This window comes from Bos javanicus, chromosome 15 (genome assembly GCF_032452875.1).
Source record: "Bos javanicus breed banteng chromosome 15, ARS-OSU_banteng_1.0, whole genome shotgun sequence".
Classification (NCBI taxonomy): Eukaryota; Metazoa; Chordata; class Mammalia; order Artiodactyla; family Bovidae; genus Bos; species Bos javanicus.
In genome coordinates, this window is record NC_083882.1 from 53133325 (window position 1) to 53156867 (window position 23543).

Consider the following 23543-nt stretch of genomic DNA (forward strand, 5'->3'; position numbering starts at 1 on the left):
CACACTTTCTAATGCTGGTGTATTCAGAACCTCTTCAGGCACTCAAAGCTTCTTCTGAAGAGCTCTGGAGGCTAAGAAATTTCTTTACTTTGCACTAAAAATCAACCTTGGAAGGAATCTAACCCTGAACAGCTTCCAAACTACAGGTCCTAGTTCCACCCTCACAGAACATGTCTGTTTCCCCTGCTCCAGCACAACAATCCACAGATATGATATCAGTCATTCTTCCTGAATTTTTTCTTATTCAAATCCAGACTCAATTCTTTCAACTCTTCCCCATCCTAACCACCCATCTTTGGCCAGAATTCCCAATTTATAAATCACTTTCCCTTAAAATAATTTCATCGTTTTCCTGCCTTGCTCACTCTTTTTCTCCCTTTAAAAAAAACCTGAATTGACATAATAAGACTGGTAATAAGTGGTCAGTGAAGGCCTAAAGTGACTTAAACCAGATTTCTTCATCATTATCCATCAGCACTGTTAGTATCGAGCAAATGCTTACTGTGTTAAGCATGGTGCAAGGTTCTCTACGTAGAGCTTACAGCTCAACAGGGAAATAATATAGGTAATTTATATTAATCTATCTATAGGCAATATATACGATATAAAATCAGAGAAGGTTGGCGTGTTATTGAAGTGCTGAGGAGGAAGTGAAGAACAGGTCTGGGATGGCTGGGAACAGCTTTTCAGAAGAAACATTTTGGTTGGCCTTGAACAATGAATACCGAGGTGTGTGGGGTAGGGATAAAGAAATATATATAAATTTCATGCATGAAGGCATGAAAATGTATGCCATATCAGGCAAATGGCAAACAGTTCAGTATGATTGGGTTTATAGAGTGTGGGTAAGAGCATCAGGAAATGAAGATTAAAAAAATACACTGGTAGTAGGTTGTGAAGAGATCTGAATGCCAGGTTAAGGCATGGAATTTATCAGTAAATAATCTATTGAAGGTGGTGGTACAGTGGGTAAGAATCTGCCTGTGAATGCTGGGGACATGGGTTCGATCCCTGGTCCAGGAAGATTCCACATGCTGAGGAGCAACTAAGCCTGTGTGCCACAACTACTGAGCTGGAGCTCTAGAGTCTTCATGCCACAAACACTGAGTCTTGTGCTGCTTAGAGCCTGTGCTCCACAACAAGAGAAGCCACCACGAGAAGCCTGTGCACCTCAATGAAGACTAGCCTGAACACAGCAATGAACACCCAGCACAGCCAAAATTAAATTCATTAATTTTATAAAAAGAATCCACTGGAGGATTTTAAACTGGGGAGTTTCAGATTTGTGTTCTATAAAAACTACTCTAGTAGCAATACAGAAAGGGGTTTGGAGTTGATGAGATCAGAGGAGGAGGAACCAGATGGGAAGCTGTGGGAACAGCCCAAAGGCAAAGCTAAAACAGTAACAATGGGACAAAGAGAGGGAAACTACAAAGATGTTTAGGAGACAGAGCTCACAAAACTTCATCCTGATAGCAAAATCATTTTTACTGCTTTGAGTTGACAGGCTACAAAGTAAAGATGGGAAATATTTTAATTGCAGTTTGTGGGCTTTTTCTCTCTTTTCTTTAATAAGCAGAAGGAAAGAAAAATTAAATGGACCCTTGAACCTGTGAGTTCCAGGGGGAAAAAAGGCCTAAATCTTAATTGCTCTTACTACTAGGAGGCCTGGCTGCTAAGAGTGATATCCTGGTGAGAACGTAGCTCGACGAAGGAGGCAGCAGCCCTGCAGCGCTGGCTCCAGACCAGCCCATTGACCTGAATCTGAGGTTGCCAGTACTATGGATTTAAAGCCCACCTGCTCAGCCTCCCATTGCTGAGCCCCAGGGCGATATAAGGGTGTGAGTGAGCCATTGTTCTTAGTTGTGGCAAGGCAACTTCCCCTGAGGTAACAAGAAAGGGAGGACTATCCAGTAATCAACTGTGCTCCAGTTATGCTGCACCTTCAGGGAGAACTCACCCATTAGGTGAGAGGCACTAACCTGTGGGTCCATCCACTTTGGCTGGCCAAGAAGAGAAAGGCTGCTAAAACCAGACGAGGCTTAGCTTGATAAAGTCTTTAGTGAAAAATTAAAAAAAATCACAAAAAATAGAGATAAGAAAATAGGCTATATTAAAGCTAATAATAAAACTGCTCCTAAGTAAGCATATAAGGTAAATCTGTGCTGTTGCTCAGTATAAAACATTCTTTTACAAACCTAAAATATATTTCCAAAATTCCATATCTGCCAGTATGAGATAAATTTTAATGGAAAATAGATGACCTAGTCTGTCTCAAACACCAATCCAGGAGTGTGTTGCTGCTGTTCCCTACCCCACCCCAAATCTATCGGTATAAGACAGGTGGGAGGTAGTCAGCACTTTACAGATTGTTTGGTGCAAGATTTCTGCTCTCCCTGAACTTCTTTTTTAAAAGAGAGAAAAAAGCAGTTGAAATTTTGCAAATTGATGATTTGGTCCATGAATCCCTTTCCCTTCCAGATGAATTCAGTCTTTCATTTCACTGTTGTGTTTCACAAGATCTGGTAAAGGGAAGAATCTTGCTCAGATTCAGTAAAATTTACTGGGATACTTGGTTTTCCATGTGAAGAAAAAAATATTAGGTCCACCCCACACTTCTCCAATTCCAGAAAGATGTAAGACCTAAATTAAAGAAATAAAAGGTTTAAAAACTATTAGAAAAAAACAGTAGAATATCAGTTTGACCCTGGGATTAGAAAGTATTTCTTAGATGAGACCAAAACAAACAAACAAAAAACTATAAAAGGTTGATAAATTTAACTTCTCAAAATTTAAATCTGTATGACAAGATGCTAATATATAATAATAATGTAAACAGTTAAAAAAACAAGCACGGAGTGAGAAAATATATTTATCACACATCTAAAAAAAACTGATGATTCTCAACTGTGGTGTTGGAGAAGACTCTTGAGACTCCCTTGGATGGCAAGGAGGTTCAACCAGTCCATCCTAAAGGAAATCAGTCCTGAATATTCATTAGAAGGACGGATGCTGAAGCTGAAACTCGAATACTTGTGGCCACCTGATGCAAAGAACTGACTCATTGGAAAAGACCCTGATGCTAGGAAAGATTGAAGGTGGGAGAAGGGGATGACAGAGGATGAGATGGTTAAATGATTGGATGGCATCAATGGACATGAGTTTGAGTGAACTCCAGGAGTTGGTGATGGACAGGGAGGCCTGGCATGCTGCAGTCCATGGGGTCACAGAGTTGGACACGACTGAGCGACTGAACTGAACTGAAAAAAGAACTAGTATCCAGAAGAAAGAACTCATATTAATCAATAAGAAAATGAAAATAAACCAACAGAATCTCATCATGCAATTCACAGAAAAAAAATCACTCAAATGACTCAGGAGATGGAGGAGAAAAGAAAAAGATGTTCAAAGATACTAGTAATCAGCAAAACACAAGTAGATGGGATATAATATTACTTCAAACCTATCAGACTAACAAACATTAACAAATAAGTCTGACAGTATCTAATGTTAGGAAGAATCTGAAACAATGGGAATCAGTAAAAGCACTGTGAAAAGCAATTTTGTAATACTAAAAAGAGACACACAACCTAGCAGAATCTGTTTCTAAGACTATAGGCTTGGGAAATTGTAAACTGAGCTGGGCTTTGTGGGACAGGCAGGATTCTGACAGGCAAAGATAAAAGGATTGGCATTCCCAAATAAAAAGAACAGTATAAGCAAGGCCTGAGGAACAGCCATACTGTTTTCCAAAATGGCTCTACCAAATTTACATTCCCAGAGGCAGTATATGAGAGTTTTAATTTCTCCATATGCTTGCCAACACTTATTACTACCTGCCTTTTTAATTATAGCCACTTTAAGGGTATTAAGCAGAATCTCACTGTAGCTTTGAACCAGCATTTCCCTGATGATCAATGTTAAACATCTCCTATAAACGTTTATCAGCCATTTGTACATCATCTTTGGATAACTGCCTATTCAGATTCTTTGTAAATTTCTTAATTGGGTTATTTTTTTATTACTGAGTTGTAAGAGTTCTTGACATATAGACACAGGTATAAGTCCCTTATTAGGTAATTTACAAATATTTTATCCCAAATATGTGGACTGTCTGTTTGCTTTCTTGATGGTGTCCTTTGAAGTACAAAAGTTTTTTTAACTTTAATGAAATCCAATTTACATATTTTTTTCCTTTGGCTCCTTGTACTACTGGTGTCATATCTAAGAAACCCTTGACAAATCTAAGGTCACAAAGATTTATCTCCAAGTTTTCTTATAAGAATTTTATAGCTCTTATATTTAGGTCTTTGAACGATTTTGAGTTAATTTTTGCGCATGGTGTACAGCAGGGGTCCTATTTCATTCCTTCATATGTGGATATCTAGTTGTTCCAGCACCATATGTTGAAAAGACTATTCTTTCCTCCACTGAATTGTTTTTGGTACCCTTGTTACACAGTCACTGACTGTAAATGCAAGGGCTTATTTCTGGATAGTCAATACAATTCCAGTGATCCATATGTCTATCCTTATGCCTGAACCATGCTGTCTTGATTACTGTAGCTTTTTAATAACTCTGGGAAATTGGAAAGTGTGGGTCTTCCAAATTTATTCTTTTTCAAGACTGTTTTGGCTAATATGGATCCTTTGAATTTCCATGTGATTTCAGGAACAGCTTGTCAAAATATGCAAATAAGTCAGCTGGGATTTTGATAGGGATTGTGTTGAATCTGGAGATCAACTGGGAAAATATCACCATCTTAAAAATATTAAATCTTTCAATTCATGAATATGGGGCATTTTTCTATAGATTTATAATTTCTTTCAAGAATGTTTTACAGTTTTCAGAGTACACAGTTTTATGCTTTTGTTAAATTTATTCCTTTTTTGTTTGATGCTATTATAAACAGAATTGCTTCATAATTTCATTTTTGGATTGTCTACTACAATTGAATAGATTGACTTCTGTGTATTGATCTTGTATCTTGCAACCCTATTGAACACATTTACTAGCTCTAACAGTTTTTGCATGGATTCCTCAGAATTTTCTCTATTTAAGATTGCTTCACCTGCAAATACAGACAGTTTTAATTCTTCTTTTCCAATCTGGATGACCTTTTATTTCATTTTCTTGCCCAGCTGCCCTGGTTAAAACCTCCAGCACAATGTTCAGTAGATGTGATGAGACTGGACATCCTTGTCCTGTTCACAATGTTACGGGGAAAGCATTCAGTCCTTTTCTGTTAAGTATGATGATAGCCATGGGTTTTCACAGATGTCCTTTATCAGGCTGAGGAAGTTCCTTCTATTCCTAGTTTGCTGACGTGCTTGTTTATTTCTTTGTTTTCTTAAATAATGAAAGGGTATCAGAGTTTGTCAAAAGCTTTTTCTTCATCTATAGAGATGATTATGTGAGTTCTGTCCTTTAATGTTTTAATATGATGTGTTGCACTGATTGATTTTCCTATTATGAGTGGCTCTTGCACCTATGGGATAAATCCCACTTGGCTGTAGTATATAATATAACCATTTCTATAAGTTATTGCTCATTTTGCTAGTATCTTTTTAAGGACTTTCACATTTATGGGATATTGGTCTGTAGTTTTCTTATGATGTCTTTGTCTGGTTTTGGTATCAGGACAATATTTGCCTTATAGAATGATTCCCCCCTCTTCTATTTTTTGGAGGAGTCTGAGGAGGGTTAGTGTTAATTCTCATTTAAGTATTTGTTAGAACTCACCAATGAAGCTATCTGTCCCGGGCTTTTCTTTATGGGATGTTTGTTGGTTGGTTGTTTGTCTTTCTAGTACAGATCTTCCCTGACTTAAGATGGGGTTATGTCCTGATAAGTTGAAAATATTGTAAGTTGAAAATGTATTTAACATACCTAATCTACCAAACATGATAGTGTAACCTAGCCTACAATTAATTATGCTTGGAACACTTACATTAGCCTATAGATGGACAAAATCATCTAACACAAAGCCTGTTTTATAATAAAGTATTACATATTTTATTTATTGAATATTATATTCAAAGTTGAAAACAGAATGGTTGTGTGGGTACAGAATGGTTTTAAGTGTGTTGGTTGTTATCCATATGATTATGTGGCTGCTCGTTGCTGCTGCCCAGCATCATGAGAAACTACAACACTGCATGTTGCTCGCTCAGGAAAATGTCAGAATTCAAAATCTGAATATGTACCACTCTCACACCATTGCAAAGGTGAAAAATCCCAAGTCAAACCATCATTATTAAGTCATGAACCATATACAATTTGTCCATTTCACCTAGATATCTGATCTGTTGTCATATAACTGTTCATAGTATTCCCTTAGAATCCTTATTTCTGTAAAGTCAGCAGTAATGCTCCCTATATCATTCCTGATTTTAGTAATTTAAGTCTTCTCTCTTTTATTCTTAATCAGTCTAGATAAAAGTTTGTTAATTTTGTTCCTCTTTTTAAAGAAACAACTTCTGGTTTATTGATTTAAAAATTTTTTTAATTTCACTGATTTTTGCTCTAATCTTTATTATTTCCTCGTCTTGCTTAAGGTTTAGTCTGCTCTTTTCCCCCACCAGAGTGTTAAGGTGAGAAGTTAGGTTACTGAGTTGAGGTTATTCATTTTTAATACAGGCTTTTATAGCTATAAATTTCCTTCTAAGCACTACTTTAGCTATGTCCTATAAGTCTTGGTCAGGTGTATTTCACTCATCTCCAGCTATTTTCTAGTTTCCCTTGCGATTTCTTCTTTGGCCCACTGATTATTCAGGAGCATGTTATTTAATTGTCACTAAATTCTAAACTTATTATTGATTTATAATTCCAATCCACTGTGATTGAAGAACATAATCTGTATGAGTTCACTCTTTTAAATGAGAGTTGTTTTATGGCCTAGCACATAGTCTATCCTGGAGAAGGTTATATGTGTTCTGGAAAATAATTAAATTCTTCTGACTGTCAAAGCCTGTTGTTGGGGTGTCCTACAGATATCTGTTAGGTGTAGCTGGTGTACAGTGCTGTTTAAGTCTTCTATTTCTTTGTTGATCTTCTGCATAGTTGTTTAATCCATTATTGAAAGAGATGTACTGAAGTCTTCAACTACTACTGTTGAACCATCTTTTGCCTTCATTTCTGTTAGCTTTTATTTCATGTATTTTGGGGCTCTGTTATGAAGTATATATTTATAACTGTTTTACCTTCATGAATGACTCCTTCGTTATTATAAAATGTCCTTCATTAACTCTAGTAACATTATGGTTATTGTTATTTTAAAGGCTATTCTGTCTGATAATAGTATACCCACCCTAGCTATCTTATGGTTCCTGTTACATCATCTTCTTCCATTCTTTACTTTCAACTTTTTATATCTTTGAATCTAAAATATATCTCCTATAGATATTAAATTCTTGAATCTTTAAAAAAAATTCACTATGACAATATCTGCTTTTTAATTGGACACAGAGCAGATTTAGTGAGGCTATTGGAACAGTTCAGTTCAGTTCAGTCTCTCAGTCATGTCTCTTTGCGACCCCATGAATTGCAGCACGCCAGGCCTCCCTGTCCATCACCATCTCCCGGAGTTCACTCAAACTCACATCCATTGAGTCGGTGATGCCATCCAGCCATCTCATCCTCTGTCGTCCCCTTTTCCTCCTGCCCCCGATCCCTCCCAGCAACAGAGTTTTTTCCAAGGAGTCAACTCTTCGCATGAGGTGGCCAAAGTACTGGAGTTTCAACTTTAGCATCATTTCTTTCAAAGAACACCCAGGGCTGATCTCCTTCAGAATGGACTGGTTGGATCTCCTTGCAGTCCAAGGGACTCTCAAGAGTCTTCTCCACAACCACAGTTCAAAAGCATCAATTCTTCTGGCGCTCAGCTTTCTTCACAGTCCAACTCTCACATCCATACATGACCACTGGAAAAACCATAGCCTTGACTAGATGGACCTTTGTTGACAAAGTAATGTCTCTGCTTTTCAATATGCTATCTAGGTTGGTCATAACTTTTCTTCCAAGGAGTAAATGTCTTTTAATTTCATGTAGGTTGTGTTAAAACATAAGTAAAAATGTTGATAGTAAAGGAACAGAGTGGCTATGACGGCCTGAAGAAGTAGGAGGAGATAGAGGAATTTTTCATTTCTAATGAAGGAAAGACATTTCTCCTCCTGAAACATGAAAGAAATTACGGGCATAGATCTAAAGCATCTTTATTTATGCTCAGGTAGTTAACACTCTTACATTCATTTTATCATCCTGAAGCCTGCATCCTTTTAGACTTTCTTTGCTAGCCCTTTCCCAGTGCTGTAGGCTAGAAGGCCAGAAATTCAACCTTTTTGGAATTGTGTATATATTAAAAGTTAATACCTGAGGGATTGCCTTCAAAAGTGAGCTAATAAACAAGACATGGTCAACTCAATTAAATAAATAAGTACTTTAACACTTATTACACTTTAGGTACTACAACAAGTGCAAAATGAAAAGACAATCTTTGCCCTCTATGAACTCTTTTCCTCTATGAGAAAGACAAACATTTAAGTAACCCTGGTATTCGGTATCTTCCAATAAAGGCTGTCAAAGAGGAAAATACAAAGAGCTGTAGGAGAACTGGAAAGAAGGACAAAAAGAATTTTAGCAACTAACCTGACTCCCTTTCCCTCCAATTTGGTCTGGCTTCTGGATTGCAGAGGCTGCTGCAATTCTGAGTTAGTTACAAGAGAGACTTTTAAGTAGAGTGTTATTTTTGTTCAGACCATATACCTTCCCCTACTTTTGATTCAAACAAGTAACACTGTTGTGGACATTTAGAGGAGGTGTCAAACTCAGACAAACTGCACAGTGTTTTAGAGACAGCAGGAGCTTCATTTACAGGTAAACCTGACTCAAATCCCAGCTCTTTTACTTATTAGCTCTGTGACTTTGAGCAAATCAACTCTCAGAGCCTTTGTTTTGGTATTTTTTAAAAAAAGACTAATTTATTTAATTGTTTGGTGTATGTTTTTTGAGTCATGTATGGATGTAAGAGTCGGACCATAAAGAAGGCTAAGCGCCAAAGAACTGATGCTTTCAAACTGTGGTGCTGGAGTCCTTAGATAGCAAGGAGAGCAAATCAGTCAATCCTAAAGGAAATCAACCCTGAATATTCATTGGAAGGACTGATGCTGAAGCTCCAATACTCTGGCCACTTGATGCAAAGAGCTGACTCACTGGAAAAGACCCTGATGCTAGGAAAGATTGAGGGCAAGAGGAGAAGGGGGTGACAGAGGATGAAATGGCTAGATGGCATCACTGACTCAAACTCTGGGAGATAGTGAAGGACATGGAAGCCTGGCATGTTATGTCCAAAGAGCTGGACACAACTGAGCGACTGAACAACAGTTTATGTTGGGACCAGTGCCTCTTTTTCCTTCTCCTGTATCTGCATGTGAGTGGCTAGGGAAGAAAGCAGAGAAGTCCTGAACTTGCTTTGTAGACACCCATTTCAATATTCCTACTGACAGTCAGGAGAAGGAGTTTCCTGCTCTGGACATCCTATGGTAGCCATCATAATCCAGTAGGAAGAACAGGGGCTCTGAAGGAAGGCAGTGTGGATTCAAAATTAACAGAGGTAGCATGCAAAATACCTAGCATAAATACTTGGCACAGAGCAGTAAGTGCTTTAATAAATGTTAGTCCCCCACCCATTTTGGAAATGGTTGCATTTCCTGTAGATTTTCAAACTACTTAATGAAAAGCTTCTCAGTCTTCAATCATGTCCCTCACTCCTGCTTTTCCCTTTCCCTTACCTGGCTCCAGGTGAGTAGACCTATTGCTATTTGGCCAAGCAAAGGCTAGACAAAAGCCATCTTAGTGTGTTTTTTTGTAGAAACATTGAATCAGTCATTATGCTTTCAGTTCAGTTCAGAAGCTCAGTTGTGTCCAACTTTGTGACCCCATGGACTGCAGCACGCCAGGTTTCCTGGTTCATCACCAACTCTCCGAACTTGCTCAAACTCATGTCCATTGAGTCAGTGATGCCTTTGAAAACAGGAAACTTTTTGTGTGCAGCTGTGTATATTGTGTATTACAACCTTTTGTGCATTTTAAATGGGTCTTCATTTCTGGGCTTGAGCTTTCTCTAGTTTCAGGTGGGGGCTATGGCCCAGTTGCAGTATGCAGGCTTCTCACTGTGGTGGCATCTCTAGTTGTGGAGCACAGGCTCTAGGGCATCAGGTTCAGTAGTTGTGGCCCATGGGCTTAGTCACAGAGGCTTGTAGGATCTTCCTAGGAAGATCCCATGGAATCGAACTCATGTCCCCTGCATTGGCAGGTGGATTCTTAACCACTGGACCATCAGGGAAGTTCCTCTAGCTACTCTTATAACTGGCTTTTCTTAAGGCTCTTATTAAATTATATTTCCATTTTTCTCAAATACTCATCCCTCAATATTGTGGATCTAGTATCAATCCAATGATGATCTCTTCAGTCATATTTCTCTTGGTCTTTATATGTCCCAGCAGGGGCTTCTGTTTGTGATCTCACTATCCAAACACACTCTTTTTTTTTTTTTTAATTGATTGATGATTGGTTTACAATATTTTATTTCTGCCATACATCAACATGAATTAGCCATAGGTGTACGTATGTCCCCTTCCTCTTGAATCTCCCTCCCATCTCCTACCCTTTCCCACCCCTCTAGGTTGTTACAGAGCCCGAGTTTGAGTTCCCTGAGTCATAGAGTAAATTTCCATTGGCTATCTATATTTTACATATGGAAGTGTGTATACTTACATGCTACTCTCTCCATTCATCTCACCTTCTCCTTCCTCTTCCCTGCCCTTGTCCGTAAGTCTGTTTTCTATGTCTGCATCTCAACTGCTGCCCTGTGAACAGGTTCATCAGTTCCATCTTTCTAGATTCCATATATATGTGTTAATACATGATATCTGTTTTTCTCTTTCTGACTGACTTCACTCTCTATAATAGGCTCTAGGTTCATTCACCTCATTAGAACTGTCTCAAATGTGTTTCATTTTATGGGTGAGTAGTATTCTACTGTATATATGTACCACAGCTTCTTAGAGGAGCCTGGTGGGCTACAGTCCATGGGGTTACAGAGAGTTGAACCAACGATTAAGCAACTAACACACACACACACACCAGTTTCTTTATCTATTCATCTGTCAATGGACATCTAGGTTGCTTCCATGTCCTAGCTAGTGTAAATAGTGCTCCAACGAACACTGGGGTACATGTATCTTTTTCAGTTTTGGTTTCCTCAGGGTATAAGCCTAGAAGTGGGATTGCTGGGTCATATGACAGTTCCAGTCTTAGTTTTTTAAAGGAATCTCTATACTGTCTTTCATAGTAGCTGTATTAATTTACACTCCCACCAGCAGTGCAAGAGGGTTCTCTTTTTCTCCACACCCTCTCCAGAACTTGTTTGTGAATTTTTTTTGATGATGGCCATTCTGATTGGTGTGAGGTGATATGTCATTGTAGTTTTGATTTGCATTTCTCTAATAATGAGCAACACTGAACATCTCTTCATGTGTTTATCAGCCATCTGTATGTCTTCTTTGGAGAAATGTCTGTTTAGGTCTTTTGCCCACTTTTTGATTGGATTGTTTGTTTTTCTGGTATTGAGTTGTATGAGCTGGTTATATATTTTTGAAATTAATCCTTTGCCAGCTGTTTCATTTGCTATTATTTTCTCCCATTCTGAGGGTCATCTTTTTACCTTGTTTACAATTTCCTTTGCTGTGCAAAAGCTTTTAAGTTTAATTAGGTCCCACTTATTTATTTTTGTTTTTATTTCCATTATTCTAGGAGGTGCAAATCTACTCTATTTTTAGTCTCCCTCCTTCCCTAATCACACAGCCCATATGGCTGATGCCATGCATCTAGCCAAAAAGAACCTACCAGCTAAACACCATTTCTCTGCTGACTCAACTGCCACTGCAGAAAAAGGAGCATGGACTTTAGATGCAGATATCGGTTCTAATCTGTTTCATCATTTTGAATTCTGTGAATTTAGGCAAACTATCTTTTTAAAAAAATATGGAAGGCTTCACAAATTTGAATGTCATCCTTGCGTAGGCACCATGCTAATCTCTGTATTGTTCCAATTTTAGTATATGTGCTGCCTAAGCAAGCACGAGGCAAACTATTATTTCCACTTACTGAGCTTTGGCTTCCTCATTTAAAATGGAAAAATAATAACTTTGCAGAATTGAGGTGATAATAATAATAGCAATAAAAATAATACTATTACTTACTGTGTGTCAAGTATCATGCTACTGAATACTTTACATTGATCTCATTTAATTTTCATAACCCCTTCATGAGGTAGGTTCCACTCTTACCATTATTTTATAGATGAGGAAACCAACTAGAGAAGCTAACTTACTCATCCAGGTCATTTTGGTAGACCATGGGCTGGCTAACTCAATGCCCATTTCCAACCCCCTCCGCCCTCCTGAGGCTGGTAAAGTACCCACTTTCTCAGCCTTCCTATTCCTTAGGACTAGCCAAGTGGCCCAGTTCTGATCAAGGAAATAAACACATAAGTCTCCTGGGGAACTTGTGAGAAAGCCATTGTTTTTCTAGTAAAAGGACAAGTATTTCGATATTCCATCACCTTTTTTCAACCTCGGTCACAGAGGTGACGCCTACAACTATAGCAGTCATCCTAGAACAAGCAGAAAAAGCGAAAAGATTCAGGGGATACCAGTCTTGAAATCACAGACCTAATAAATCAATGCCATCTGCCACTGACCTCCAGATTTTTTTTATGTGAGAAAAATATACTTTTATTTGTTTAAACTACCATTAGTCAAGTCTTCCAGTAGCATCTTCAGGCATTTATATGTGGTACAGCGTAATCAAATGATAGAGCTCAGTTCAGTTCAGTCGCTCAGTCGTGTCCGACTCTTTGTGACCCCATGGACTGCAGCACGCCAGGCTTCTCTGTCCATCACCAATTCCCGGAGCTTACTCAAACTCATGTCCATCATGTCAGTGATACCATCCCACCATCTCATCCTCTGTCATCCCCTTCTCCTCCTGCCTTCAACCTTTCCCAGCATCAGGGTCTTTTCAAATGAGTCAGTTCTTCTCATCAGGTGGCCAAAGTATTGGAGTTTCAGCTTCAACATTAGTCCTTCCAATGAACAACCAGGACTGATCGCCTTTAGGATGGACTGGTTGGATGTCCTTGCAGTCCAAGGGACTCTCAAGAGTCTTCTCCAACACCACAGTTCAAAAGCATCAATTCTTCAGTGCTCAGCTTTCCTTATAGTCCAACTCTCACATCCATACATGACTACTAGAAAAACCGTAGCTTTGACTAGACAGACCTTTGTTAGTAAAGTAATGCCTCTGCTTTTTAATATGCTGTCTAGGTTGGTCATACCTTTTCTTCCAAGGAGAAAGCATCTTTTAATTTCATGGCTGCAGTAACCATCTGCAGTGATTTTAGAGCCCCTCAAAATAAAGTCTCTCACTATTTCCATTGTTTCCCCATCTATTTCCCATGAAGTGATGGGACTGGATGTTATGATCTTAGTTTTCTGAATGTTGAGTTTTAAGCCAACTTTTTCACTCTCCTCTTTCACTTTCATCAAGAGGCTCTTTAGTTCCTCTTTACTTTCTGCCATAAGGGTGGTGTTATCTGCATATCTGAGGTTATTGATATTTCTCCCGGCAATCTTGATTCCAGCTTATGCTTCAGCCAGCCCAGCATTTTGCAGGATGTACTCTGCATATAAGTTAAATAAACAGGGTGACAATATATAGCCTCGATGTACTTCTTTTCCTATTTGGAACCAGTCTGTTGTTCTATGTCCAGTTCTAACTGACCTGCATACAGATTTCTCAGGAGGCAGGTCAGGTGGTCTGGTAGTCCCATCTCTTAAAGAATTTTCCATAGTTTGTTGTGATCCACACAGTCAAAGGCCTTGGCATAGTCAATAAAGCAGAAGTAAATGTTTTTCTGGAACTCTCTTCCTTTTTCGATGATCCAGCAGATGTTGGCAATTTGATCTCTGGTTCCTCTGCCTTTTTAAAATCCAGCTTGAAGATCTGGAAGTTCACGGTTCACATACTGTTGAAGCCTGGCTTGGAGAATTTTGAGCATTACTTTGCTAGTGTGTGAGATAGAGTTAATAAGATTCAAAATTAGGGGGTCAATCGTTAAGCTATATCAGAAACACCTGGCATTGGACTTGGCAGAGAATGGGTATTCAAATGATGAAAATGATTATAATAATATCAATTATTCAGTCTACTTCTTCAAGACCTCCATGTTCCTCAGGAAACACAGAATTGTCAGTAACCTAAATCACAACAGAGTTGCTCAGAACAGGCCAACTCTATTGGACCTGCCCACCCCTCATGTCTGCACTTCTGAATTCAGTTCTCCCAGCTCAGGGGCCATCCTAAGGAGGGTAAAGGGAAGGAAGGTTTGGAGATAGGTCTTGGCTGCTCACCCCCACTTATCTCATGGGCCACAAAGATTTCAGGCTCCCTGCCATGCAAGTCTAAGATGAGAGAGTTCAAAAAACTAAGGAGAAACTTACAATCTTGGCAGCATTTGTTGTGACAGTGATGGCCCAAGCGTCTCTCTCTGGCAGCCAGAGGCCTTTGGAGATAACAAGAAGTGTGGTTCTGTAGCTTAAATAAGACCAAGGGCTATTGATTTTTCTGCCTCTTTTCCTGCTGGGAGCGATAACAGCAAAAATCTGATTTAGACACTTAAATTCAAGTACCTTCGCCACCAGCTGAACAATTTTCAAGTAATCACACCTTTGACCTCACCCAACATATGTCCTTTTAAAGCCATTTTTTGGGGCCAATTATTTAGTTTTCCTAAGATGTATAGGGGAAAGGTAGACTTGTTGGCCATCTTCCTGAAAACTGTAGCTTCTATTCCTCTGTCCAGGATTTGAGCAGCTTGCTCATAGACCTTCCAGTCTGTCTGGGAGGGGGCCAGCCACTTCTGTCACAGCTGACACAGGTGCCATAGCTGACATGTCTCCAAGCTAACACATTGCCTTTGTTTCTACAGCTGTTCAGAACCCAAAAGGTACTTCCTGGAGAAATTATGACATTTACGATGGCAAGATTCCTAGACAAGATCACTGAATTGGGAAAGAAGAAAAAACTATTTATTAAACATTTAACTAAATGGCAGATTTGAGCATCAGAATCACCTAGGGAGCTTGTGAAAATACAGACTCCTGGGGAAGCTCTGGAGTTTGTAATTCAGTAGATCTGGGGTAGGGCTCAAGAATTTGCATTTCTAACAAATTCTTAGGCCTGGTGAGGACACTTAGAAGCCACTGCTAGAAGGTATCAATCTTTGAAAACTCACAGTTGGCTACCTTTTGTGAAAAGTCTCTTCAATCCTAAGAAGAGATACTCTATCAGGATATCATTTTGCTTACATCTTTTAAACAAACAAACAAAAAACAATCCTTCCCACCCCACCCTCCAAAATCCCCCTAAAAGCAACTACTAACAGATTTCTACAGATTTCTCTTTAAGGAAGGACTAGATTTCAAATGCTTCAGATCAGTGGGCAATGCCAGTGGGTTTTTAGAAGAGAAATTCTCCTAGGAGCTCCAGGCAATACATTCTGGAAGAAAGGACAAGTAAGCACCAGAGGTTCACCAATCTCCCAAAGTATGCACAGACTACTCACAACCAGCTGCCATTAAGAAAACAACAACGTTATGACAATGACTCTGAAGCTTTGTCCACAATACACCTGTACATGATGGTACTGGTCAGGGATGGATGGGTACATGGAAGGAGAAGAGAGAGTGTGTATGAGTGTATGTATGAGAGGGTAAGGAAACAAACAAAAAACCACCTAATTCTGAGATAACTTTCCTGATGGCTTAGGAGCTGTCAGTGAGTCACAGGTGAATTGCGATACTGCTTTCTCAAGCTCAGTAGAAATGTTTGGGAAGGGAGGGGAGAACATTAGTTCCTGGACAGTCTTGTTTATCTAGAGTTCTCTACAAATATTCCTTTCTGTGTAGAAGAACTGGCTTAGCGTTAACTGAATCACTGCTTTAGAAGGAGAGTCTCAGAACGAAAATGTTTATTCTAAACTCTGAGTTCAATCTGCCAGACACTTAATGGATCTCTGAAAAAGTTTCATTATTAGGGACCTGGTGCTTTAGTCATTTATTCATTCAGTCAGTCAATACTCAGAGTTTATTCTGAGTTAAGCACTGGGTTAAACACTGAGGACACAGTGAGCGCCTGCAAGAACAGTGAAAGTCAAAGTCGCTCAGTAGCGTCAGACTCTCTGAGACCCCGTGGACTATACCCAGGCCAGAATACTGGAGTGGGTAGCCTTTCCTTTCTCCAGAGGACCTTCCAACACAGGGATCAAACCCAGGTCTCCCACATTGCAGGCGGATTCTTTACCAGTTGAGCCACAAGATAAGCCCCAAGAACAGTGAGGGTTATAGAAATATAAACAACCATAGGCAGTAAATAACACAGACAACATGTAGCTCAGTGCTTAACATGGAGCATCCAAACTTAGATGTGATTCTGGCTCTATCATGCTCTGGCTCTGTGACAGGGACAAGTTTTTCCATCTTTCTTGACTTATATCTACATCTATCAAAACTTATATATTTTAATAAGGATTAAATAAAATAATGACAACATAGTTCTCAAACTGGATAAGGGACCTTTGTGGCTACTCAACTATGCGCTAGAGGGTACATGAAAGCATTGAATAAACAGGATGCACTTTCTTGAAATGCTAATTTTTTTTTACCAAACACAAAAAACTACCAAACACCTTAAAGTATTCATTTTAAAGAAAATAACGACTATATAAAGGTGATTTAAGGTAAAATTCTTATGAATTTTGATCTTATGAATTTTGAAGATAAACTTCAAACAGACTTCAAATAAAGTTTAACTCTCTGGGCTATTTTCAGGCTGAGTTTGCTCTCTTCCAATGTCAGGAACACTAGGAAAGTTTCCAAACACTGCATGTGGCTGACAAAGGATGTTCAACAAAGAACAACCATTAGTGTTCAGTTCAGTTCAGTCATTCAGTTGTGTCTGACTTTTTGCAACCCCACAGACTGCAGCACATCAGGCTTCCCTGTCCATGACCAACTCCCGGAGCTTGCTCAAACTCATGTCCATCAAGTCAGTGATGCCATCCAACCATTTGTTAATAAGTGAAAGTCGCTCAGTTGCGTCCGACTCTCTTCGACCCCATGGGCTGTCGGCTGCCAGGCTCCTCTGTCCATGGAATTCTCCAGCCAAGAATACTGGAGTGGGTAGGCATCCCCTTCTCCAGGGGATCTTCCTGACCCAGGGATCGAACCTGGGTCTCCCGGCATTGCAGGCAGATTCTTTACTGTCTGAGCCAGCAGGGAAGCCCTATTTTTATTCCACAAGTTAATAAGAAATAGCTATTATTACTAACCCATTCACAGGAGAAACAACTCTGCAGTGTATGGGGCATAACAGGGTGTCATCTCTACCCAGGTATCCTTTTTTCCCAAGTTCTAGACTTCTTCCATTCCTATCCCCAAACTTCATGATTATTTGAGAAGTACAAGTCCAGGAAGCAGGCCAATTCTGCCTCCAAATGCCAGGGAGCAACCTTCAAAACACACAAAAAAGAATGGATCAGCACTAGTAAAGTTGCTAATCTCATCAACCTCCTGACCTCCCCTGAGCCCTCAGCCTGCCCAAGCAGTTAACTCCAGAACAAGAAGTCAGCCTAATCACTGATCCAGCACCACTCCAGACTAGCTGTGTTCTCATTTTAAAAGTTCTTAGAGATCATTTATTTCCTTAAAATCTCACAGATAAGTAATAAATAAGGTAGGTGTTATTTTTCCTACTTTACAGAGGAGGAAACTGAGGCCTTCAAAGTAAAATCCATTGAAGTTTTTAGATACAGGCAGAGCCAGGATTCAAGTTCAAGTTTTCTGACTTCAAGCAGCAGCTCTCCCCACTACATTAAGCAACAGAAATCATTCCAATGAGAATCTATATAGCATAGGCAAAAGCTCTTCCAGTCCTTTATCAAAGCCCACCCATTTTCAGCTGTATTCAGGGAAATTATAATTTAATGTAAGTTCAGTTATGTTGCTCAGTAGTGTCTGACTCTTTTGTGACCCCATGGACTGCAGCATGCCAGGCTTTCCTGTCCATCTCCAACTCCTGGAGCTTACTCAAACTCATGGCCATTGAGTCGGTGATGCCATCCAACCATCTCATCCTCTGTCATCCCTTCTACATCTGCCTCCAACCATTCCCAGCATCAGGGTCTTTTCCAATGAGTCAGTTCTCTGCATGAGATGGCCAAAGTATTGGAGTTTCAGCCTCAGCATCAGTCCTTCCAATGAATATTCAGGACTAATTTCCTTTAGGATGGACTGGTTGGATCTCCTTGCAGTCCAAAGGACTCTCAAGAGTCTTCTCCAAAACCACAGTTCAAAAGTATGAATTCTTCGGCACTCAGCTTTCTTTATAGTCCAGCTCTCACATCCATACATGACTACTGGAAAAACAAAAGCTTTGACTAGACAGACCTTTGTAGGCAAAGTAATGTCTCTGCTTTTTAATATGCTGTCTAGGTTGGTCATAACTTTCCTGCCAAGGAGCACACATCTTTTAATTTCATGGCTGCAATCACCATCTGCAGTGATTTTGAAGCCCCCCAAAATAAGGTCTCTCACTGTTTCCATTGTTTCCCCATCTATTTGCCATGAAGTGATGGGACCAGATGCCATGATCTTAGTTTTCTGAATGTTGAGTTTTAAGCCAACTTTTTCACTCTCCTCTTTCACTTTCATCAAGAGGCTCTTTAGTTCTTCTTTGCTTTCTGCCATAAGGGTGGTGTTATCTACATATTTGAGGTTATTGATATTTCCCCTGACAATCTTGATTTCAGCTTGTGTTTCACGCAGCCCAGCGTTTCTCATGATGTACTTTGCATATAAGTTAAATAACCAGGGTGACAATATACAGCCTTGACGTACTTCTTTTCCTATTTGGAACCAGTCTGTTGTCCCATGTCCAGTTCTAACTGTTGCTTCTTGACCTGCATACAAATTTCTCAGGAGGCAGGTCAGGTGGTCTGGTATTCCCATCTCTTTCAGAATGTTCCACAGTTTGTTGTGATCCACACAGTCAAAGACTTTGGCACAGTCAATAAAGCAGAAGTAGATGTTCTTTCTGGAAGTCTCTTGCTTTTTCTATGATCTAACATGTTGGCAATTTGATCTCTGGTTCCTCTACCTTTTCTAAATCCAGCTTGAACATCGAAGTTCATGGTTCATGTACTGTTGAAGCCTTGCTTGGAGAATTTTGAGCATTACTTTACTAGTGTGTGAGATGAGTGCAATCGCGCGGTAGTTTGAACCTTCTTTGGTATTGCCTTTCTTTGAGACTGGAATGAAAACTGAGCTTTTTCAGGCCTGTGGCCACTGCTGAGTTTTCCAAATTTGCTGGCATATTGAGTGCAGCACTTTCACAGCATCATCTTTCAGGATTTGGAATAGCTCAACTGGAATTCCATCACCTCTACTAGCTTTGTTCGTAGTGATGCTTCCTAAGGCCCACTTGACTTCACATTCCAGGATGTCTGGCTCTAGGTGAGTGATCACACCATTGTGGTTATCTGGGTCATGAAGCTCTTTTTGGTACAGTTCTTCTGTGTTTTCTTGCCACCTCTTCTTAATATCTTCTGCTTCTGTTAGGTCCATACCATTTCTGTTCTTCATTGTGCCCACCTTTGCACGACACGTTCCTTTGATATCTCTAATTTTCTTGAAGAGATCTCTAGTCTTTCCCATTCTATTGTTTCCCTCTATTTCTTTGCATTGGTCACTGAGGAAGGCTTTCTTATCGCTCCTTGCTATTTTTTGGAACTCTGCACTCAAATAGGTATATCTCTCCTTTTCTCCTTTGCCTTTCGCGTCTTTTCTTTTCTCAGCTATTTGTAAGGCCTCCTCAGACAACCATTTTGCCTTTTTGTATTTCTTTTTCTTAGGGATGGTCTTGATTTCTGCCTCCTGTACAATGTCACGAACCTCTGTCCATAGTTCTTCTTGCACTATGTCGATCAGATATAATCCCTTGAATCTATTTCTTACTTCAACTGTATAAACAGTTGATCAGATATAATCCCTTGAATCTATTTTCTTTACTTCAACTGTATAAACATAAAGGATTTGATTTAGGTCATATGTGAATGGTCCAGTGGTTTTCCCTACTTTTTTCAATTTAAGTCTGAATTTGGCAATAAGGAGTTCATGGTCTCAGCCACAGTCAGCTCCCAGTCTTGCTTTTGCAAACTGGATATAGATTCTCCCTCTTTGGCTGCAAAGAATACAATCAATCTGATTTTGGTATTGATCATCTGGTGATGTCCATGTGTAGAGTCTTCTCTTGGGTTGTTGGAAGAGGGTGTTTGCTGTGACCAGTGCATTCTCTTGGCAAAACTCTGTTAGCCTTTGACCTGCTTCGTTTTGTACTCCAAGGCCAAATTTGCCTGTTACTCCAGGTATCTCTTGACTTCCTACTTTTGCATTCCAGTCCCCTATAATGAAAAGGACATTTTTGGGGGTGTTAGTTCTAGAAGGTCTTGTAGGTCTTCATAGAACCATTCAACTTTAGCTTCTTCAGCATTATTGGTTGGGGCATAGATGTGGATTACCGTGATATTGAATGGTTTGCCTTAGAAACAAACAGAGATCATTCTGTCGTTTTTGAGATTGCATCCAAGTACTGCATTTTGGATTCTTTTGCTGACTATGACGGCTACTCCATGTCTTCTAATTAAATTTCTAGAAGAAACTTAATATAAATACTATACTAAATATCATTCAGGGCTAAGTACAATTTAACATAAGTATTAAATTATGCTTCCATTAACTACGAATCATAATAGGGGTTTCCCTAGTGACTCAGACCATAAAGAATCTTCCTGCAATGCAAAAGACCCATGTTCGATCCCTGGGTCGGGAAGATCCTCTGGAGAAGGGAATGCCTACCCACTCCAGTATTCTTGGCTGGAGGATCCCATGGACAGAGGAGCCTGCTGGGCTATAGTCCATGGGGTCACAAAGAGTCGAACATGACTGAGAGACTAAGCACACATACACACAGGAATCATCATAAACAACTAATAGAAAATTAAATTGCATGAACTTATTTAGTGAGAAAAGGGAACGAACTCACATGGCTTATCCTTAATCTCTTTCAGGAGGATCCTTGTGTAAAGGCTTTCTATAGTTTCCTATTGGTCTTGCCCAAGAACATCAGGAGCCCTAGGGCAAGAAGACCTGGACTGACAGAGTCGCTGCAGGAGAGGGTTCTGAGTAAGGGTACTGAGCTCACCTCACCTTCCTTGTATCTCAACCTTTCATTAAGGCCAGGGATTCCAAGAAGGGGCATAGAAAACTGTGTTCAAGAAGAGGCAAAAGAAATAGATTAAGGGTTTGAGGTAGCCAGTTGCTTTATAATGAAAGAGAGCTAAAGAAAATTTATAGATTAATGCCCAGAATGTTAGAACTGGAAGGGAAATTGCTGAACAACTCATGTAAGTTCCTCATAGCCTGGATAGGAAGTGAAAGCAAGACTCTCCCAGTGTCTTGCAGTTATTAGCAGCAGAACCAGACCTGGAACTGAGAACTCCACCTTGTGCTTCAAGACCTAGTTTCATGCTTAACCTCTGAGAAGGCTTTCCTGATAACAACCTCTGAAGAGTTATGGTCCTTCCCCTATGTCCACTTTACTCCACAGCAGTTTGTAAGTACATCCATTTATTATGTTAAGTTCTTGGAATAGAGTGGCACATCCCTCTGAGACAGCATGTCTCACTACTGCAACTACTTCCTTACTTTTGTCTTTTTTCTCCTTACAATCTGTGCTGGTTAAGGTAGGAAGTCCATGGAGAGGTAACATACACAAAGGTCACAGTCATTGCATGTATGTGTCTTCACAAAATTGATAATCTTACAATTTGAAGAATAGAGTATATAAGAAACTGGAAGGTCAGAGTTCATCCTGACCAGCTCATTTACCTCCCTCTGCGTGTGGCAGGAGAACCCTCCCTTCAAACAAAATCTCACCTGGAAGCTTATATATAAAATAGGCCTGAGCAGACATTTACTAGAGGGGAAGGTGAAAGTGAAAGTGAAGTTGTGTCCGACTCTTCGCGACCCCACGGACTGTAGCCCACCAGGCTCCTCCATCCATGGGATTTTCCAGGCAAGAGTACTGGAGTGGCCATTGTGCCATTGCCTTCTCCACTAGAGGGGAAGAGAACACCTATTTTGCTTAACTCTGCCCTTTACTAGCTTCTAAGGCATCTTGAGGAGCAACCGCCTCATTTTAAGAAACTTATTTTATTATTCTTTTATTGAAATACAGTATATAAGTTACAAGTGTACAATATAGTGAATCATAATTTTTAAAGTTATAGTTCATTTATAGTTATTATAAAATATTGGCTATATTTCCCATGTTGTACAAAATATCCTTAACCTCCTCATTTTGTTTTATTTTGGAAAAAGCAAGCTGAGCCAAAATAAAGAACTTTTAATTTCAGCCTCCTCTCATTCAGGATGTGATACAGGTCAGAGAAGTCTTTGGAGCCTAGGAAAACTGTAATGAAATCCTCTATGACCCTGGAACGGAGAAGGCAATGGCACCCCACTCCAGTACTCTTGCCTGGAAAATCCCATGGACGGAGGAGCCTGGTAGGCTGCAGCCCATGGGGTCACTAAGAGTCGGACACGACTGAGCGACTTCACTTTTAATTTTCACTTTCCTGCATTGGAGAAGGAAATGGCAACCCACTCCAGTGTTCTTGCCTGGAGAATCCCAGGGACAGGGGAGCTTGGTGGGCTGCCGTCTATGGGGTCACACAGAGTTGGACACAACTGAAGTGACTTAGCAGCAGCAGCAGCATGACCCTGGAAAAGTCATTTAACCTCCCTGCATCAGTTTTTTCATCTATAAAACTCAACAATATTGTCCATCTTGTGAGATATTAGGAGGCTTAAATGAGATGAACTATAAAGCACCCAGCTCATATATCTTGTTACTCAATAAATAGTTACTAATAGAACTACTATTATTAGATTCAAGGATGGAACCTGGTGTTCCCCAGAGCTCTGTCTAGCAATCCTGCTGCCAATCCAAAAAGTATCAGCAGTGTAAAGAAGTAAGGGCTAGTACCCTGGAAGGTGGCAAGTGTTAGTCACTCAGTTGTGTCTGACTCTTTGTGACCCTGACCCCATGGACTGTGGCCCACCAGGCTCCTCTGTCCATGAAATCCTGCAGGCAAGAATACTGGAGTGGGTTGTTATTCCCTTCTCCAGGGGATCTTCCTGACCCAGGGATTGAATCTGGGTCTCCTGCACTGCAGGCAGATTCTTTACCATCTGAGCCACCAAGAAAGCAAAGCAAGTCTGAAATACCTTAAAGCAAAACCTTAAATTGAATCTCCCCAGGCATAAGAAAGCACCTAAATCTTGATTCAAAGCTCTCAGCATGCT

General features: G+C 39.9%; 1 protein-coding gene and 1 non-coding gene across 10 annotated transcripts in view; both read right to left on the reverse strand.

Annotated features, from left to right (window-relative positions):
• Positions 1-23543, reverse strand: part of FAM168A (family with sequence similarity 168 member A) — a 202367-nt gene that overhangs the window by 34954 nt on the left and 143870 nt on the right. The window lies entirely within an intron of this gene.
• On the reverse strand, positions 12037-12140 carry LOC133227223 (U6 spliceosomal RNA). Its single transcript, XR_009729775.1, has one exon. It is a non-coding gene; the product is annotated as a U6 spliceosomal RNA (small nuclear RNA).